At 42.8% G+C, this 18575-nt stretch overlaps 1 protein-coding gene across 2 annotated transcripts in view; it reads right to left on the reverse strand.

The window, feature by feature from the left end:
- Window positions 1-18575, reverse strand: part of ninjurin-2 — a 100845-nt gene that overhangs the window by 65644 nt on the left and 16626 nt on the right. The window contains exon 1 of one of the 2 annotated variants that reach the window (XM_042335697.1): window positions 10112-10133. The exons of the other annotated variant lie outside the window; for it this stretch is intronic. The gene's annotated coding sequence lies outside the window, so the exon portion shown is untranslated. Of the gene's footprint in view, window positions 1-10111; window positions 10134-18575 lie in introns of those variants that run through there. 2 annotated transcript variants of the gene reach the window in all.

The raw sequence follows: 18575 nt of genomic DNA on the forward strand, positions 1-18575 counted from the left end.
ATAATCATTGCATTTGATAAAAGCGCCTTATCATGTTGTTGAGACATCTTCAAAATGAACGCAACGCAAGAGTTTTCCACGATTCATAAATGCGATATGTGCAAGACAATAAATTGTAAGATAAAATGGTCTCACAGGCTGAGACTGGGTGGAATTTGGGTCTGAAGTGCATGCACGTACACTGTCCAACAGAGGTCACTGAATCGCAATCAGGAGCTCTTTGCCCTTCACATTGAATGGCCACTGGGATACCATTCCTGAGGGAACATTCCCGTGATTCCTCGAACTCACTGAATCTTTATCCTGAATCCTTCAGGGAAACAGTTTGGATAACTTTTACTCAGTGCAGAGTACTCCTGCCACTCCTGAATCCTTTTTCTCCCTCTGGCGACATAAGCCATGGCCTCTGGGTCCCACACTCCAGGTCTGGGTCTGCTGGCTGCCTCCTCTTAACAAGTGGGAAAAGATAAAATTCCTTTTCTCCCCTCAATATCACACGGAGCTCAATGTTCATCTGAACCCCGCCACCCTCCACCCCACTCCTCCCCATGCCTCCACTTCTCCTTCCCCTAAGGCATTTGTTACCATAATCTGTCTTTCTTGCCCTATGTTGGTCAACACCGGCATCTAGTGGATTTGGGGATACTTTGGTTGCCGGATAATCATTGATGAGGGTGGTACATCTCTAATTGATCTGGCATATCTAAGACATGAAGGCCCTGCCCGCTTGATCTCCTTGCATCCCCGTCCTGAACTTAGATAAAATATAATTATGTTGGGAATTGGCCCATTTCGAAGAGGCAGAAACATCTGCACCTTTCTGGGAATTGTACTTTTTCTGAAACTTACATAACTTACTGACCACGTTCTCCAATTATTGAAAAAAGGAAGTCTCTCTTCTAGGCATCTCTTTAAAATGATGCACAGTCCACAGCGCACAGCAAGAGTGTGAGAGTTTCCTTCACGGTTCAGGGATTTGTTACACTGCCGTCTGTCACATGCATGTCCCACCACAGTGAGAAAGCCCAGAGTATTGTGTGGAAGCAATGACACTGTTCATCTGATATCTATCCAAATACTGTTCATCTGATATCTATCCAAAAATAACCCGCTCAACCTGCTAAGTGGGGTTTCCTTGGAGCTGAACTGGCTCCGATTTGAGATGCCTGGCAACAGAATGTTGGAATCGAGCCAGCCCTCTGTGGCGGTCTGGCTAGTCCGGTTCCTGAACCAGTCGGGTCCACAGTACTCCAGGACATTGCTGATGACAGCGCAGCCAGCCTGGCTCATCGACAGGATTTGGAAAGGAAGACGAGTCACTGGGGGTCGGGAATCATCCCACTCAGCTCCTGTTAACCCTGCAAGACAAAGCCCTAACAGGTAGGATGGTTCTAGCTGGACAAGCAGCAGGAAAGTTTGCCATACAGTCATATCAATGGAAAGATATGTGGTTTTAACTGGTTAGACTCCAGCATTACCCCAACTCTGGGGTCCCCAAGCCTTGGCTCTTGCCAACCTGCAATTAATACTTTCCGGAATTAGGTAAGCAGGATGTGTTCCTCCAGGGAGAGGGTGTGCATTCCATTCCAATAATCTATGCCTGGGGTTTCCATGTGTGGGTGGGATGCATGGCAATCTCAGGTTGGTTTGGATACTCTTCAGCATGATGATGGGTTTCCGCATGTGTCAGACACCTGGCTGACCTCCAGCCCAAAATAATTGAAGTCCCTGCAGCATTACCTGTGAGATGCCACACAAAGACAGAAAACAGCAACTGACTTCATGATTTTCAATACCACAAAGCACAAGAATGAATCACATGTGAATTACAAAGATGCTTGAACTACGAGATGCAGTTCCTGGCTCCCTTCTGCTAGCAGTTTTTGCATCTCTTGCGATACATTCCCAATGAAATTCCTTGCGTGTCAGAGGTGGCTTGGCATCATGTTGCAACTCTGACCCCCGTGAGTGACTCCCGTAACTTCTATAAATACTTCTTGATGTCCACCCTAGATTTGTCCTTCAAATCACAAGCACAATGACGGAGAGCAACAGTAAAGATAAGAAGATGTTGAGACTCTGAATGGGAAAATATGGACAATATTAACCATACAGAATTGAGAAGATTTTAAAACAATTAACAATTGACATATTTTAGTGGATCCTATGATAAATCCAGAGGTGGGATTCAGGCCTTTCTATATATTTCTTCCCACTGACACAGTGTCCACAGTTTCACAACAATAAACAGGCATGAATGAACACATCGTCCATGATACAGGCATCAAGAGCACTGGGCACACTGAGGTCATTTTGCCCAGTTAGAGAACTACAAGACAGGAACACAGCAGAGGCACTCAAAGACAGGAGAAAGAAATGGGTGGAAAAATAGAAAGGGTACAATAAGAGCATGAGGAGAGGAAACAAAAGTAAAAAATAAGCCAACAAATCATCTTATCATAACACTATCATAACCTGAGGCAATGTTTTTACTTCATGCACTTGACTGAGAACACCAAAATAACAATTGTGGAAAACAGTTTAATTGCTGTTTTTCTTGGTGGGTTTACACTCACCGACAGGAAGGCCAGACACAAAAATACTCCCCTCTGCTCCACTACTTAGGGAAAACATAGCAAAATATGTGTGGCATGTACAGAGACAGTCGCACACTCTTTATTCCTAGATGGCACGTTAGCTGCACAAGCTCCCCACATACAACTTGACATACCCTGGGGTTTGCTGCTGCCTGTTGAGACTTATCCTCTCCTTCATTTTCTTTCTCCCATCTGCTGCCTTCAAATCCCAAATCATGCCTGAAACAATACTCCGTGGCACAATACTGTTAAGATGAGGTTTCAGATCAGGAGTCCCAACAAAATGCCCAGCTCTTCCCAGTGTTTCATCAGATGCGCCAACTGGACAAGAGATAATAATAATAATAAATAATCCTTCCATTTGATATAGCGCTTTTCACGTCAGGAGGACGTCCCAAAGCGCTTCACAGAACACACTGTAAAGTGAATTGACTGTATATTTGTGGGCGAACGCGGCAGCCAATTGCGCACAGCAATGTCCCACAAACAGTCGTAGATTGAAAATGACCAATTTATTATTGTTTTTGGTTTTGGAGGGATTATTATTAGGCGTGTGGAGTAAGGAAAGTTGCCCAAGGTTTCGCCCTGCCTGGAATTGAACTCAGGTCTCTTGCTTTCAAAGCGAGTGCTCTAACCACTGAGCTACAGGACTCCGAATGCTGGCAAATGGAGGATTTTTTCTGCATCACGCATCCAATGTCAGCTGCACTTGGTTTGCTGAGATGAGCACTGTGCATGTTCGAAGTGGAGGAACACTCGATCTGCTGTGACCCAACAATGTGTCTCCCAGCCCCAACCTCAAGAGCAGCCCCCACTGTATGTAGTGAGATTTTTATTTCCTGCAAAAGCCACCCTCAGCCTCTCTGACAACCATTTTTTCCTGAGTTATGAGGAGCTCCATGTTATGGTCTCACGGCCATTGGGAAGTAAATTTCGGACATCCCAAATTCCCTTTCCTCGTATGCAACAAAACAAAGCTGCAGTGGGAGTTCCTGTCACTGAATTAGAAACAAGAGGAGGCAAAGGAAAAGGAACAGTATTTAAACTCAGTTCTGATGAAAGGAGTCGGAGTCCTGTAGCTCAGTGGTTAGAGCACTCGCTTTGCAAGCGAGAGACCTGAGTTCAATTCCAGGCATGTCAGGGCGAAACCTTGGGCAAGTTTCCTTACTCCACACACAGCCTAATAATAATCCCTCCAAAACCAAAAACAATAATAAATTGGTCATTTTCAATCTACGACTGTTTGTGGGACATTGCTGTGCGCAATTGGCTGCCGCGTTCGCCCACAAATATACAGTCAATTCACTTTACAGTGTGTTCTGTGAAGCGCTTTGGGACGTCCTCCCGACGTGAAAAGCGCTATATCAAATGCAAGGATTATTATTATTATTATTATTATAAGGTCATTGACCTGAAATGTTAACTCATTTTCCTCTCTCCATGGATGCTGCCTGACCTGCTGCATATTCCCAGTGACTTCTGTGTTTATACCAGGTTTCCAGCATTTGCAGTATTTTTTTAGTATTTAAATCCAGTCAGACCTGCTTCATTCAGGGTGATAAGAGTCAGTAAAAGTACACAGTGCCAGTCAGATCTGGCACTATCAATTGCACACATGGCTGGGAGGCACAGACCAGCAGTGAGGTAACTGGGAGGAAGGAATTCACAAGACTTCCACTCCAGCCTTTCCTATGTGGTTTAGTTATGTTTGCAATGAGGTGCTGCTGGCTTTATTACACTTGCCCAGCCTTTCACTGACTCTTCCATCTGTTAGACCAAACCACAAATAAACCTAGAGTGAGGCTATTATCTTTCATGTCATTGGAAAGAAGCTGAACATAACCCCGCAAAGCAGTTTATTGAGGTATTCACTATATAAAGGAGGCACCAGATCCTATCACAGTCAGGCCCTGTCCAACAAGCAATTTAACATTTACAGCATTTTTCAGTCGAATCCTGGCACGAAGTTTAATTATACAATTTGTTTGTGTTTTTTTTAAATACAGGGTGTTCACAAAGTCACGTTACCCCCTGTTTCTTTCTTACAATGAATTTTTATTTTCTGTTGCAGATGAATCGAGTGTAACAATGTCTGATACACCAGTAACTTGCCCGTCACTCCATCCATCCATGCTTTTTTGATTACCTTTTTTTTCAAATTGTACAGTAAAATCTCTCCTAGTTGTTTATTGTTGCTCATCTGCCTGGTGCCTCACCCTCTGTTATAAACCCACCCTCGTTCACGCGGTGCAAGAAATGACCTTTATCATTACACACAATTAATGGTGGAGAAATGCAGCAACTGTTTCATGATTAACTAGTAAAGGTAAACTCCAAATACATTTTTCAAGCCCTACAGTTAGAAATAGGTTGAGGACGGAAGAGTGAACCTAAAAGACTCCTCGAACCTTTTTGATCTGAGTTCCGATCCAGCCCTGGAAGCTGATCCAGAATTCTCCTCATACTTTTGGCTCCAAGAGTCCAAGGCGACTTGGAATCTTGCCTCATCTCACTTGTGGATCCAGAGCGTTAAATGGATCATTATTCAGCACAATTGGCAGCATCTGCAAGATTGGCTATATAATAATAGTAATAATAATCCTTTCACTTGATATAGCACCTTATCATGTCTTCTAGATGTTTCAAATGCTTCACAAGTGAATTGACTGTATATTTTGTGGGTGAAACCCGGCACAACAGTGTCCCACAAACAGTCGTGGATTAAAGTGATCAATTTATTCTTACTATTTTTTTGAAGGAATTATTACCCCCGGAGAAGCGATCCGCCAATCGACTAACAGCCAGGTTCCTTCTCGCTGCTAGGTAAACAGAAGCGTATGGAGTAAGGAAACTTGCCCAACATTTTGCCTTGCCGGGAATCAAACCAGGTCACTCGCTTGCAAGGCGAGCACTCTAACCACTGAGCTACAGAAGTCCTGACTGAAATGGAGAGAAAACCAACACTGGTGCAGCAGAAAGTGCTCTTCTGAGGTTGGGGATGAGGCACTTTTGTTTTGTCCACCCATTGTATTTCAGTTCAATGAGCATTGCATCACAAAGGCACTGTCACTTCATTAAGATATTTACCCTGAAGAGCTGTATCAAAAAGGTTCAGATGGGATAGATTAGAATGTACAATGGTATGATTTACACAGTTGGTTGAGATTGATGTCAGCCAGGAAACAGATGTATGCCCAGGGATGAGATCATAGTAGTTCAATCTGTAGTAGGCTAACTTGACCACATTGACACACTGCTTTCTGCAAAAACTGCTCGTCTCTGCAGAAAATTACAAGTTAACGACTTATTGTTGCTCAGGCTATCAGTTACAGAGAACACTGAAAGTCTATCAACATCAAGGCAATATCAGCATAAAGTTATACATATCATTGCAAAGATCCTGACAGCATTGCAACACCATTAAAACAAACTGAAGTGCTCTGATTTTTTTTAATATGCACAATTCAAGCTGGATGAACAATAGGGGTATTGGAGTTCACCTCAGTATCCGCAGGCTTGGGTGAGAAAGATAACTATCAATCAGGAGTTTTGCTCCCATGGATTATCACCTGGCATGAGTGGACATCAACAGGCCAGAATTGCCGCCAGTGTTACCTGTAACATCACTGATAACGTCAGCCTCTAATAGGATTTCTGAATCATAATAATATTCTTTGGATTTAATATTGTGACTTTCACATCATCAAAGCACTACACTGAATTTACAGTAAAGCGTAGTTTAACTGTGCATTTTGTCGGTGGAAGCAGCAGCCAATTTGCACCTCTCAATGTTCCACAAACAGCCATGAAACAATTTTTTTCCGGAGATTTGGTGGCCAGGACACAAGGAGAAACTTCCTTCTCTTTTTGAGTTCTGCCACGGGATCTTTCATTCCTTCTGAATAGGCAGGTGGGACGTAATTTAACGTCTCATTTGAAGGACAGTACCTCTCTTCAAAGTCAATACCATAATGCTGACCACAAATAACTCCTGTTGAGGACAGGATTGAGAATAACTGTGATGCCCCTCGCAAACATCCTGCCGTCACTGTCTGAACTCATACACAAAGAAGGTCACTGAGGGAAGGCACTTGAGTTGGCCTGGAGTCACCCCTCAGAAGAGGAGACTAAAGGAGTGAAAATTGAGGCAAGGGTATGGAAGAGAAAATTCTAGTTCTGCAATATAGTCGGCAAACCTTGATACCCATCACAGCAATAGAAAACGCAACAACTTGGGATTTATTTCATGGAGTAACATCTCGGAGCACTTCACACAATTTCCTGGAATATTCTTACTGAGTTTCCTGATCGTGCACAACGAAGAATACTCCAAGAAAAAGTTGGAAACAATGAAACCGATTTGGGATTTTCTTGGTGCCTTATCACTGATGTCTGTACAGGGAATATTTCTGTGGCAAGATTAGAATGTAACCTTCATTCGTTACTATTTCCAGTCTCTCTGTATGTATTTTGTCTCCCTTCAGCTCAGGTTACTTACTCATCTGCCACCATCACCACCCCTATTCTTCTCCATTCTCCCTTAGAATCAGCCAACCTTTGCACTGAGATATGCAAAGAAATCGCTATGGAGAATCTCGCAGCTGTTAACATCAACGACTGACAGCTCACAGATATTCACAAAATCAAGATGACAGATTCTTTTTACAGTCCACTGGAGCAATTAAACACTCTCCCCTCCCACCCCCCACCCACTCCTTCACTAATGCTGGGCAAACTTTCAGACACTTTGTGGAACTGTCTCAAAATCCCTCTGCCTCACACCTTCTCTGCTTTCAAAACCTGTCTACAAACCTTTCTTTGAAAATCATTCACCTTCCTTCCAACTCCCACCATGCTCGGGCTCCCTCTGCATCTATCTGAATTGCTTCAAGATATCATCCTATGCAAAAGGTGCCATTTTAGTCAAGTTATTGTTTTTAGTTATCAGACTTTTCCAGCGCCTTGGGACTTCTTCCCAATGCTATACAAATGTAATGTTTGTTGTTGTTGTTTTCATATCCAGCAGGGCTGGAAGCATCTATTTCATTCTCAGCTGTCAATAACTTCAATAAAGGTGTGATTTTCTTATCTTATTGTCTCTCACATTCGATAGTTTCTTGCACAGCACAGCTAACTGAAAGCTCCCGATCCTGACTCCACACTCCAGCACAACCCTTCACTGATCCACCTCAGGGCAATGAATGGCTGGTGTTTGCTTACACACTAACCTCTATTTGCAGACCTTTGCGTCATCAATCGTTTGTCACTTGAAGCAAGGAATGCCTGTGACGAACAGAGCTACAGGTTAAGGTCACTTCTGCTGCTGCTGGTACAGCAACATGCTCAGAAACAGCAAGGTCATGGGGGGGGGGGGGGCGGGGGGGGAAGGAGGAGGAAGAACAGATGTGGCCTATTGTGTAATTTCACAAGTACTGTTTCCAACAGTCTACTTCCCAAATTCCTCAATTTTTAAAAATAGATACCTCACCGCGAACAAGTATATAGAAGTATATTTGCTGGCCGATTGTTAAATAAATCCATCTGGTTTCATGTGACTTGTTCACACATTGTTGATTGCCTGCAGGAAGCTGGTGACCATTCTATCCGTGCAGCTGCTGTTCACTGGGCCTATGGAATGACAGAGAGCTTACGTGTGGAAGAGAAGTTTCTTGAGTTCTCAAGAGGACTTAACCACTCAAAGCTGATCAATCTCATATTACAGATGGAAAACCAGCTGGAGCTGATTTGAACATTTTACCCTAAAGGTGAGTGGGGGAGAGACGCTCAGCTCATTTTTGAAAAAAAGGAAAAAAAATCAAAAAACAATTTGGTCACTCAGTACACGACTGTTTGTGGGACACTGCTTTGCGTGTTTCACCCACAAATATACAGTCAATTCACTTTACAGTATATTCTGTAAAGCGCTTTGAGACTAGAAGATGTGAAAGGTGTTATATCAAATGCAAGGATTATTATTAATATTATTATTTTGAGGTCTACACTGGATACATTTCCTTCTCGATCGAGAAAATCTCATGAGGAAATGAAATTGAGGGTTGGATGAAGGTTTTCCCAAGCTTTTTTTTGTTGCTGTCAGCGACTGTGATAAATGTGGGGAAAACACAAATAAAACAGAGCAAAAATTTCAAAGCCACCCACAATTTTTCCATTGGACAGCTGTGGAACGGATTTTAAATATGGTTTGTTTTATAACTGCAGCAGTGTCCATGCATCTGGGTCATTTTGTTTGATCTAAAGTGGTGAAGCAAAACTTTTATAAATTGACCATTTCTTTGCATCTTGTATTGTAATAGGAACATAGAAAGAGGATTAAGTCATTTAACTCCACAAGCTTGTTTCGCCATTCTAGTACATCATGGCTGATCTGTATCTCAATTCTAATTATCTACCATTGCTTCATATCCCTTGATACCATTACCTAACAAAAGTCTATCCACCTCAGTCTTGAAAATTTGAATGGATCCAGGATCCACAGCCTTTTGTGGGAGAGAGTTCCAGATTTCAGTTACCCTTTTTTAAAAAAANTGCTTCCTGATTTCACTCCTGAATGGCCTAGCTCTATTTTTAAGATGATGCCCCCAAGTTCTGGATTCCCTTTTTGTCTTCCCTTTTTCTCACTCCTTTCCCTCCCAGACCACCATCTTGCACTGAACAACACAAAATGTCTTGAAAGAAGCTGGTTAATCGGTCATTCATCTCACAGCTGTTTGAGGATTGTCATTGGCAGAGTTCTGTTGCCATGTTTGCAAAATTACAAAATGCCATTCCAGTGCCAAATAGCTCATCATGTGAAGTGCTTTCAATATAGTAAGGCACAATATAACTGCAAACACTGTTATATTATTTAGCAGACGTATCTCAAACAATGAAGCAGGGATATGATGTTGCCATATTCTCAACATGCTTCAGTTAAGAAATTCCCAACATTGCAGACGTATCAATCTGGGGCAGATGGGCAATGCGGTGCAGAGATACAGCCTGAGGGGTTCAATATGTGTTCAGACTGGTCGAATGCATTGGGGGAAGGTGTTTCGTGGCAGAAGCCCAGAAGGCAAATCTGCAGCTGTCAGTCACATCAGGAGGGCTGGTTGTTTGAAAAGCTTTTGCAAAAACAATAGTGCTCAGACCCACTTAACACAGCACATCACAGACTCTTTAACACAGAAGAAGAATGAGAATAATTTTGGTTTGGAATGAAAATGAACCACTTCCTCCAACTGCTGACACTAATTATCTTAATGATTTATCATCTACCACAGGTAACTCTTGTGTAAGAGCTGCATGCTTGCTGCGTTGGTTTGTGCTCACATCAGATCCATTACAGGGACCTCAGCTGCAATTCTTGCAATAGAAATTGGGACAGATTGGAAGCAAACGCTGGTACAGTCAAAATGGAGAATGGATGACATCCCACTGGGAAGTAGAGAGTTAGGGAAAATTCCTCTTCCCATCAAATAACCCTCTCCCCACCCCCCTGTTGTCATCTCAGGTACCTCAGTGAAGAACGCAGCAACTGGAGCGTGTAATTGTCAGAAGCTATGGAGCAGGTTCCCAATAGAGCCTCGCAGTACAGCCTCCTTCCTGTGCAGAAAACAGTGAGGCTAAATTTAGAAACATTTCTAAAGACTTAATTGGAATAACCCACATGTGCCAGATGATAAAACAACTTACATCTTTATAACACTTTGAACATAGGATGTCTCCAAGACTGAGCAGGAGTCTGAGCTGGGAGGGAGATAAAAGTTGGAGAGGGAGGACGCTGAAGGCGCAGTCAAAGGGATAGATCTTTAGATGGGGTTTTGTCAGATGAGAGGGAGGGAGTAAAGTGAAGGGATTTGGATAAAAAGTTCAAGAGGGCAGGGGCAAAGTGGTTGAAAGCTCACTTGCTGATGGTAAGGCAGGAAGCACGAAGCAGGCCAGAGTTGTCGGAGTGGAAGGAACAGCCAGGGAGGAGAGTTGCAGGAGATTGCAAAGGTAGAGGGGCAAGGCCACGGAGGCATTTGAAGGTAAGGGTGAGGACCTCAAGGTTGATTCAGTGGGCAGTGGAGCTGGATAAGGAAGGGGAGGGGTCTCACACAGCCTGCTGCTGGACAAGATATGGACTGCAGAGTTCTGGATCCAGAGTATATCAGCAACAAACTAAGTAGAGCACCTCCCCTACTGTACTGACATTTGTAGACCTGTAGTATTGTGGTTAGAACACTTGCCTCACTTCAATTCCTGGGCAGGGTGAAACTTTAGGCAAGTTTCCTTACTCCACAAGCTTCTGTTTAGCTAGCAGTAAGTAGGAACTGGTTGTTAGTCAATTGGCAGATTGCTTTCCAGGGGTAATAATCCCTCCCCTCCAAAAGAAAATTTAGTCACTCAATCCACAACTGTTTATGGGTCACAGCTGTATGTAATTCGCTGCCACATTCGCCCATAAAATACACAGTCAATCCACTTTCCAGGTGTATTCTGTGAAGTGCTTGGAGACATCCCAATAAGGCACTATATCAAATGTAAGGATTATTCTTATTACTTTCCATGACCCACATTGTCTGTTTGCAGCCCCTCAACAATAACTTCTGTTTGCACAGCACCTTTCATGCAGGATGAGTGTGCTTTACAAATACACCAGAGATCATGAAGCAGGGTCAAGGGAGATGTCAATGATATTGACCAAAAGCATAATTGAAAAGATATGTTTCAAAAGTTCAAGAACCAATGCAAGACAAAAGTGATATTGCTGATTTTGCTGTGAGACGCCAGGCACTTGAAGCCGCATGGTAGTGAGATTGCCGAACCTCATTTTGTGCAGGATCCTTACAGCAAGAGATTACATTTGATGTAGTACTTTACAGTACTAGCAATAAATCAGGTAAACAGGATGCTGGGATATAGTACCAAATCAGGTGAGTTTGGATCCCCAGACATTATGTTCAAGCTGTACAGTGTGATTCAAGGTCTAGATCTGGTCACTGATCAATGGCAGAAAACCGATACCACATGTGCAATACCAACTTTTATAATATATTAAAACAAATTAAATCATAAGAGTATGGTGGGAAAGTAAAATGGTTCATGCATTCAGCGTTTTAAAGAAATAGTTTGTGGCTGAATGGTGATTGGTATTTTCCAGTGTCTGAATAGCTGCTCCAGGAAATATCTAGGGAACAGGATCTCACTTGCAGATAGATACACAAGACACAATTTGTGCCGTAAGCAATTAGCTGTATAGAGATTGAAAAATAATCTATTCATAGAACTCTCCTTCCCCAGACAGGGAATACTTGCAAAGCTTGGTTCAGGGTTCATGGCTCATCCATTACAATCTGCTGAGCCATCATACCAACGTAGCAGACGTGCAATGCTTTAGATTCAAATTCATCATGCCATTGATTTCCCAACTATCCTGATTGCTGCCTTGCATGGTTTACATGTCTGGGCCCACACGATTATATGACACTAAAGTTTGATGGTTCTACCTGCAGGGGAAAGAGAAATTGGATTTTGTATCAGGAGGCACAATAATAATAATACTAACAAAATAAAACTAATTCTTGTGTTTGATACAGCACCTTATCCACGCCTTGTCAATACGTCTCAAAACACGTCACAGGATATCCTGTAAGGTGGTGTGACGGTGCATTTTGTGGGTGATTTCAGCAGCCAATTTGCACACAGCAATGTTGCACAAACAGTCACAAAGTCAGTAACCAATTTTATTCGGGGGAATCAAATAAATGTGCTAGGGCAATTGCGCATGGTTCAGTGAATCTGAGGGACAGCCCAGGGAGGTTGAGGAGTTTAGATTCGCAGGAGTGAAGATGCTGACAGAGTCAAGGAATATGGCTTCCGTCTTGTCCATATTCAGCTGCAGGAGGTTTGCATTCATCCAGGCCCTGATGTCTGCCAGACAAGCTGATAGAACATCAGCGGACCTGAAGTTGGTACTGGAGGAGGCAAAATAGATTTGTGTGTCATCCGTATACACGTGGAAGTTTGCCCCGCGTCTGCGGATGACATCGCCCAGAGGGAGCATATAGATAAAGAAGAGGGCCGAGGATGGAGTCCTGGGATACTCCTCAGTTGACCAGACGGGGGCAGGAGAGAGAAACCATTTGCTGAGATGAAATGGAGGCAGTTGGTTAAGTAGGACTCGAACCATGCAAGTGTGGTCCCACTAAGGTAGATGAGGGAGGAGAGCCGATGGAGGAGGATAGTGTGGTTGACTGTGTCGAATACGGCAGAGAGATCCAGGAGGACGAGGAGGCAGAGGAAGCCCTGGTCACAGATAGAGAGAAGGCCGTTTGTGACTTTGACAAGCGCCAGGTCAACTTCGGTCACACTTCTCCCTCCATTTCCTCCTCGAGCCCCTGCAGTCTTGCTGTTCACAATATGACTGCTGAGTTTCATCCTGCATTGCTATAAAGTTGCTACTGCTGGAATGCAGATCTGCCTCTATCACTTGTTGTTTTTTTCACCTCCTTGTCACAGTTTCTTATGCTGTGGGCATGTCCCAGCTGAGAAAGTAGAAGGCAGTTTGCTACCAAACCTCTGTTAACACCACTGCTCAGATGACCGCTCGGAGCTGGGACAGGCGACTTGCTGCTCACTGAGATTTCATATGACTCCTGAACTTTGCTCCGTGATTCTCACGCAGTTCAGATCACGAAATGGCAGAGTGAGCCATGGCCATAACTTTACATCCCTTTAATCCTGCCAAGTCATTGTACCTCTGAGTTCTGTCATGTGGTCCGTGCAAAGCTTGTGAAAAAAGCATCTGCAGACTGTAAACGCCGAGTGGAAGATGCTTCTCCAAATTATAGGTAGAGAACGCTGATACTGAAAATTCCAGAAAAGCACACCAAAGTGACTATCCTCTGGGGATGAGGGGAATAAGCAGAGACACCTTGGAGCTGAACTGGTTCCAAGGTGACATGTTCGGCAACAGAATGTTAGAATCAAACCAACCTTTGTGGTGGTCTCGCTCGTCCATTTCCTGAACCAGACTGGACAGCCTAGTCAGCATGGCTCAATGGCAAGTCTTGGAACACAGACCAGTCACTGGGAGGAGGAATTCTTCCCACTCAGCTCCTGTTAACATTGCAAACCAAAGCCCTATGAGTTGAGTGATCCTAGCTGGACAGCAGTGGGTAAGCTTGCTCTCAATGGCAAGCTACGTGGTTTTAGCTGCTTAGAATGCAGCAGTAAACTTTGAGGTCCCTAAACTTTGGCTCTTGCCAACCTGCATCAATATTCTCAAGAATTAGGTATGTCAAATGCATTCCACCAGAGAGAGAGAGTGCACATTCCATTCCAATACATATCACAGGAATTTCCATGTATTGGTGGGATGCAAGGAACTGTTTGATTTGAATACTCATAAACTTGGTGATGAGTTTCCACATGTGTCAGACATCTGCTTGACCCAAAAAAAGAGCTTGAGAGACTGTAAAGGCAGAATGGAAGATGTTTTCTCCAAATCAAAGGTATAGAGCTTTGATGCTGTAAAGTCCAGACACCCTCATCAAAGCTTATGATCTTCATCAGACATCAATTGTCTTCAAAGAGTCCGAGTGTACTTTGTACCAGTTTAAAGAAGGCTTTTTCCAACTATTTAGAGAAGAAAACATACACTTTATGGCACACAAACATGGTTAAATGAGGCCTTTCATCTATCAAAAATCAAACGCATACACATCGGGGGAGAAATTTCAACCAAGTCTAGATTTTTTTTTTCTGTTTTCTTACCATTTCAGAGTGTGCAAAATTTGTCAAATTCATTAACCTATTTTAATGTTGCAGTAGGATTTCTGTAACTTTCTTTTATGGACGACAGAAAACTGGCTTCAAGGCAAAGACTGAAATCAACAACTTGCCAAATTTTGGATGTTCTGAAATTTTACAAAAACAAAATGAAGGTCCAAGGTGAATTTCTCCACCAATATCATCACATGGGAATGTAGTCCTGGTCAATATTTCTCCCTCATCTAAAATGAAAAGGAAATCAAATCATTCTGTGGTTGTAGGAGACAGAATAGCTGCTATGTTGGGCTGCACAACTTCAACAATACTTCAAAGTAACTCAAAGGAACAGGAGAAGTCCATTCAGCCCCTCAAACCTGTTCTGCTATTCTATTAGTTCATGGCTGATCTATACCTCAACTGCAATTACCTGGCTTTGCCCCATATTGCTTGATACCCTTACCTAATAAAAATCTATCCACCTCAGTCTTGAAAATTGTAATGGATCCAGCATCCACCGCCTTTTGGGGGAGGGAGTTCCAGATTTCCACTTCCCTTTGTGTGAAAAAATGCACTGTGATGCACAATGCACACAAACACATACAATCTCACTATGAGAAGTGCTTTGAAACATTTCAGGCACTGCCTGAAATGCAAGTATTATACAGCATTAAGCAATGCAAATGTAATCAGCCTTCAGATTAATCACAATGTTGCAGAAATTCAAATGACCAAACAAAGCAAAATTCTGTGAAGACAATCTGAAGATGTGGCTTTTATATATCATGTACATACGCTGGAGTCTTGTTCTTCAGGGTCCTACCAAACAAAAGAGAAAGACAAAGCTGTATATTTAGAAACATCTCATGGACTTTGGTCTCATGATTGCTTGTGCCTTGAAAAGGTCTCATTTCACTTGCAAATCAATGTGCAATCGTGTGGGTCTCTTCTTCACAAAACAATGGCAATGCTTGAAATTCCACCCTCTTCAATGGCACGCTGTTTGACCATTAGTTTCCCTGTGGTTGGTTAATTTCGGCGAATGCTTTCCCTGCAAGAAATTCAACTGAACTTGTACAAAGAAAAGGTTTTTCCCAATAATAATCCTTCTATTTATAGGCTGTACCATTCCTTTGCTGTTCAAGTGCCCACAGACCCAACAGATTCCACTGAAGCAGCATGTGTGGTGTTATGATGCCAATACTTTGGGAGAAAATTATAAGGGAAGACATGATGTTGCATTGGTTAAATAAGAACTAATGTGTAACTGGCACAGGAAGCCTATCTTCATGCTAAGGCTTCAAATGGAGTGAAGTCCTGTAGCTCAGTGGTTAGAGCACGCGCCTTGCAAGCGAGACACCTGGGCAGGGCAAAACCTTAGGCAAGTTTCCTTACTCCATACGCCTAATAACAAAACAATAATAAATTGGTCATTTCAATCCATGACTGTTTGTGGGACCCTGCTGTGCACAATTGGCTGCTGCGTCTTACCCACAAATATACGGTCAATTCACTTTAGAGTCTATTCTGTGAAGCGCTTTGAGACGTTGAGAAGATGTGAAAAGCGCTATATCAAATGCAAGGATTATATTATTATTATAAATATTCCTCTCAAGCTTGATGCTTGTACCTCATGCTTAAGAGTATTACTCAGGACAGCAATGCAATGCATTTCTAGATAAATGCTATATGAGAGGGAACAACATGGTGGGAACAAGGAGACAGGTCCACCACTACCTGATTGTGAGAAACAGCTGTGGAACCAAAGGAAACCGATATATTCAGCACAGAAGGAGGCTAGTCGGCACATCAGTGTCAAAAGGAAAAGAAAACCTGAAGGTAGAAGCCAGCAGTGTCATTCCATGCCATTGAGTAGCTAAAATGAACAAAAGCCAAGCATTAACTGGTGCACTAAATTGTGTGCTTTTCCCTCACATGAGTGAACTTATTCTATGTTTCAGAATGAGAAATCCCATTATAAGAGTAGAAGCAAAGCTTTGTTTGGAACAGTGAACAGTGTTTACTTCAAATCCAGTACCTCACTACAGCAGTGTCTTAGTCTTAATTGCTGTGCCATAGTGTGGAACAGCATGGGATTGCACGCTCAATCATTGACACTACTTCTGAGGGGGGTAGGCAAGCTGCAATTCAATATTGATGGAGAGATGGTTAATTTGGTGAGTGTATGCCCTGGCAACTCTTATGCACCTTTCAGTAGGCAATGGAAGAGTGGCATTGACAAAGGCATGAGAATTGCATGCTAGCTGGAGAACTGAGTGAAATGACCTTCAAAGCATGACACTGTGTTGACCTGCTGTTGCCTTCTGCTTAACCACTGTCATATGGTAAAAGTACAATTTTACCTCTTTTCTAAAGAAACAGTGTTTATTTCTGTCTTTCCAATTTTCCATGGAAAACAATTTACCCGGTGAAACAGGAAAATTGCTCATATGATGCAAGTGATGCACAGCACCTGATGCAGTAATCTGTGTGGATGTGATTCATCTCACTGCCATACACCCAATCAAAGCAAGGCACTTCAACATTGATGGTGTCTCTTCAAAATGAATGTGAAATGTATTTTCTACAATCTGTTTATTAGCTTGAAATTGACTTGTTTATTGTTTTGTGCTACTCAGCAACCCTTACTCTGGTGAACTAGTCATTCGGTGAATACATAAAATGGAGCCCATTGTTTCTAAATGAACAGCAAAATCTTATGCTTCCCACATGCTAGTTACATGTCCAGCAGAAGTTAACGTAATTCATGCTGTCAGTGTTTATTGTGTCAATGAATCCCAGACACTTGTGTAGCACAATTTATTCAACCAGATTCCTGGATGTGCCCAGAGCCCAGGGTCTCTGTGCCTCACGAGAGAAGGGATGGCAATAAATAAGGTGGGTGTATTAAATAAAGTTTTCTTGAACTAAGGAGTAGGAAAAATGTATCCTACGTCCTGATCCTGATGGCTATGTCATTATCCATACTGGAAATAGAGGTTTGGTGAGGGCAGAAATGGGATGATATGCCTTCTCAATGTTCTGCTTCCCTCCCAGGTTTCATGGCTGCCAGAAATCACACTTGGACAACATAATAGAGGACTGTAGATGTGTACAAGTAAGCACCCGGAGGGAGAGATGGAAGAACAAAATCAGCTCAGTGGATGTGGGCTTGGATTACTGACTGACCAGCAGAGTTTTTAAATGATGCATGATCTTACTGTGGAAAAGTAGTGAGGATGAGTCAACTGGCTCCCCACAGGAAAGATGAGGCATCCTCACCTCAGGGGTAGGGTCTCTGCCTACACTTCTGCCTGGGATATACACTATACAACTGTAAATTGTATTATATTTGTATAGACTGAGCTGCTTGCGAAGTCCGAAAAACTGTAAGTAGAGAGAAAGAAAAAGCTCCTCCCCACCCCAAAATATCCTTGTTACATTATTTGGTTCAATAGGTTTTTCTTCAATTTCAAGGAATTTTTATGATTCTTTGTAGGTTTTTTATTAAAAAGTATGTGTTAGCTGCAGAACACCTTTGCCTATGTCGCTTGCGAGCCCAGACTTGCATCCTTACTCATTCACACGCCCATAGGTCCCCTGCCCATCCTCTGCCTGGAGGCTGGTGCACAAGGACTGAAGGAAACGGAGAATAAAAAATACATTATTTTGTTTTGGATAAACTAATCCAGGAGACCGGAGCCAGCCGAGCGGAGCAGTGGGTTGGGGAGTAAGCAGGTCGGAGAGGTTGGGAAGTGCCAGGGAATGAAGGTATTTGAAGACGAGTGTGAGGATCTTGAAATCGGTAATCAATCCACTGAGAGCTACAATCCAAGAAAGGCTCAGCATTGAGTTTCAGGTCTTTTTATAATCTTATCTTTGGATATATGTCTGTGAACCTTTGACTGGAGCAAGAAGGCCACAATATGGGGTACTAGTCAGTGATCCAACTCCCTCTCCTGCAGATAACAGTGGATGTCGGAGCCTGGGAATGGTCCACTGCAGTCAGCTGGTGACTCCAGCAGGTCCTGATGAAGCATCCATCTTTGGTTCTCCGCTTACAACCCAAGACCTTAACTCAACTGTCCTCAGACTAAGAAGTAATAAATAAAATCATTGGTCAGAGATTCTGCTCCTGATCATCGTTAAGTAACTTCCACTGGAAAGCAACAACAAAAGACTTGTATCCAAATAGGACCATCACCTTTAGATGCAAACAAAGTAATG

This window comes from Callorhinchus milii, unplaced genomic scaffold (genome assembly GCF_018977255.1).
Source record: "Callorhinchus milii isolate IMCB2004 unplaced genomic scaffold, IMCB_Cmil_1.0 Scaffold5, whole genome shotgun sequence".
NCBI classification, from domain to species: domain Eukaryota; kingdom Metazoa; phylum Chordata; class Chondrichthyes; order Chimaeriformes; family Callorhinchidae; genus Callorhinchus; species Callorhinchus milii.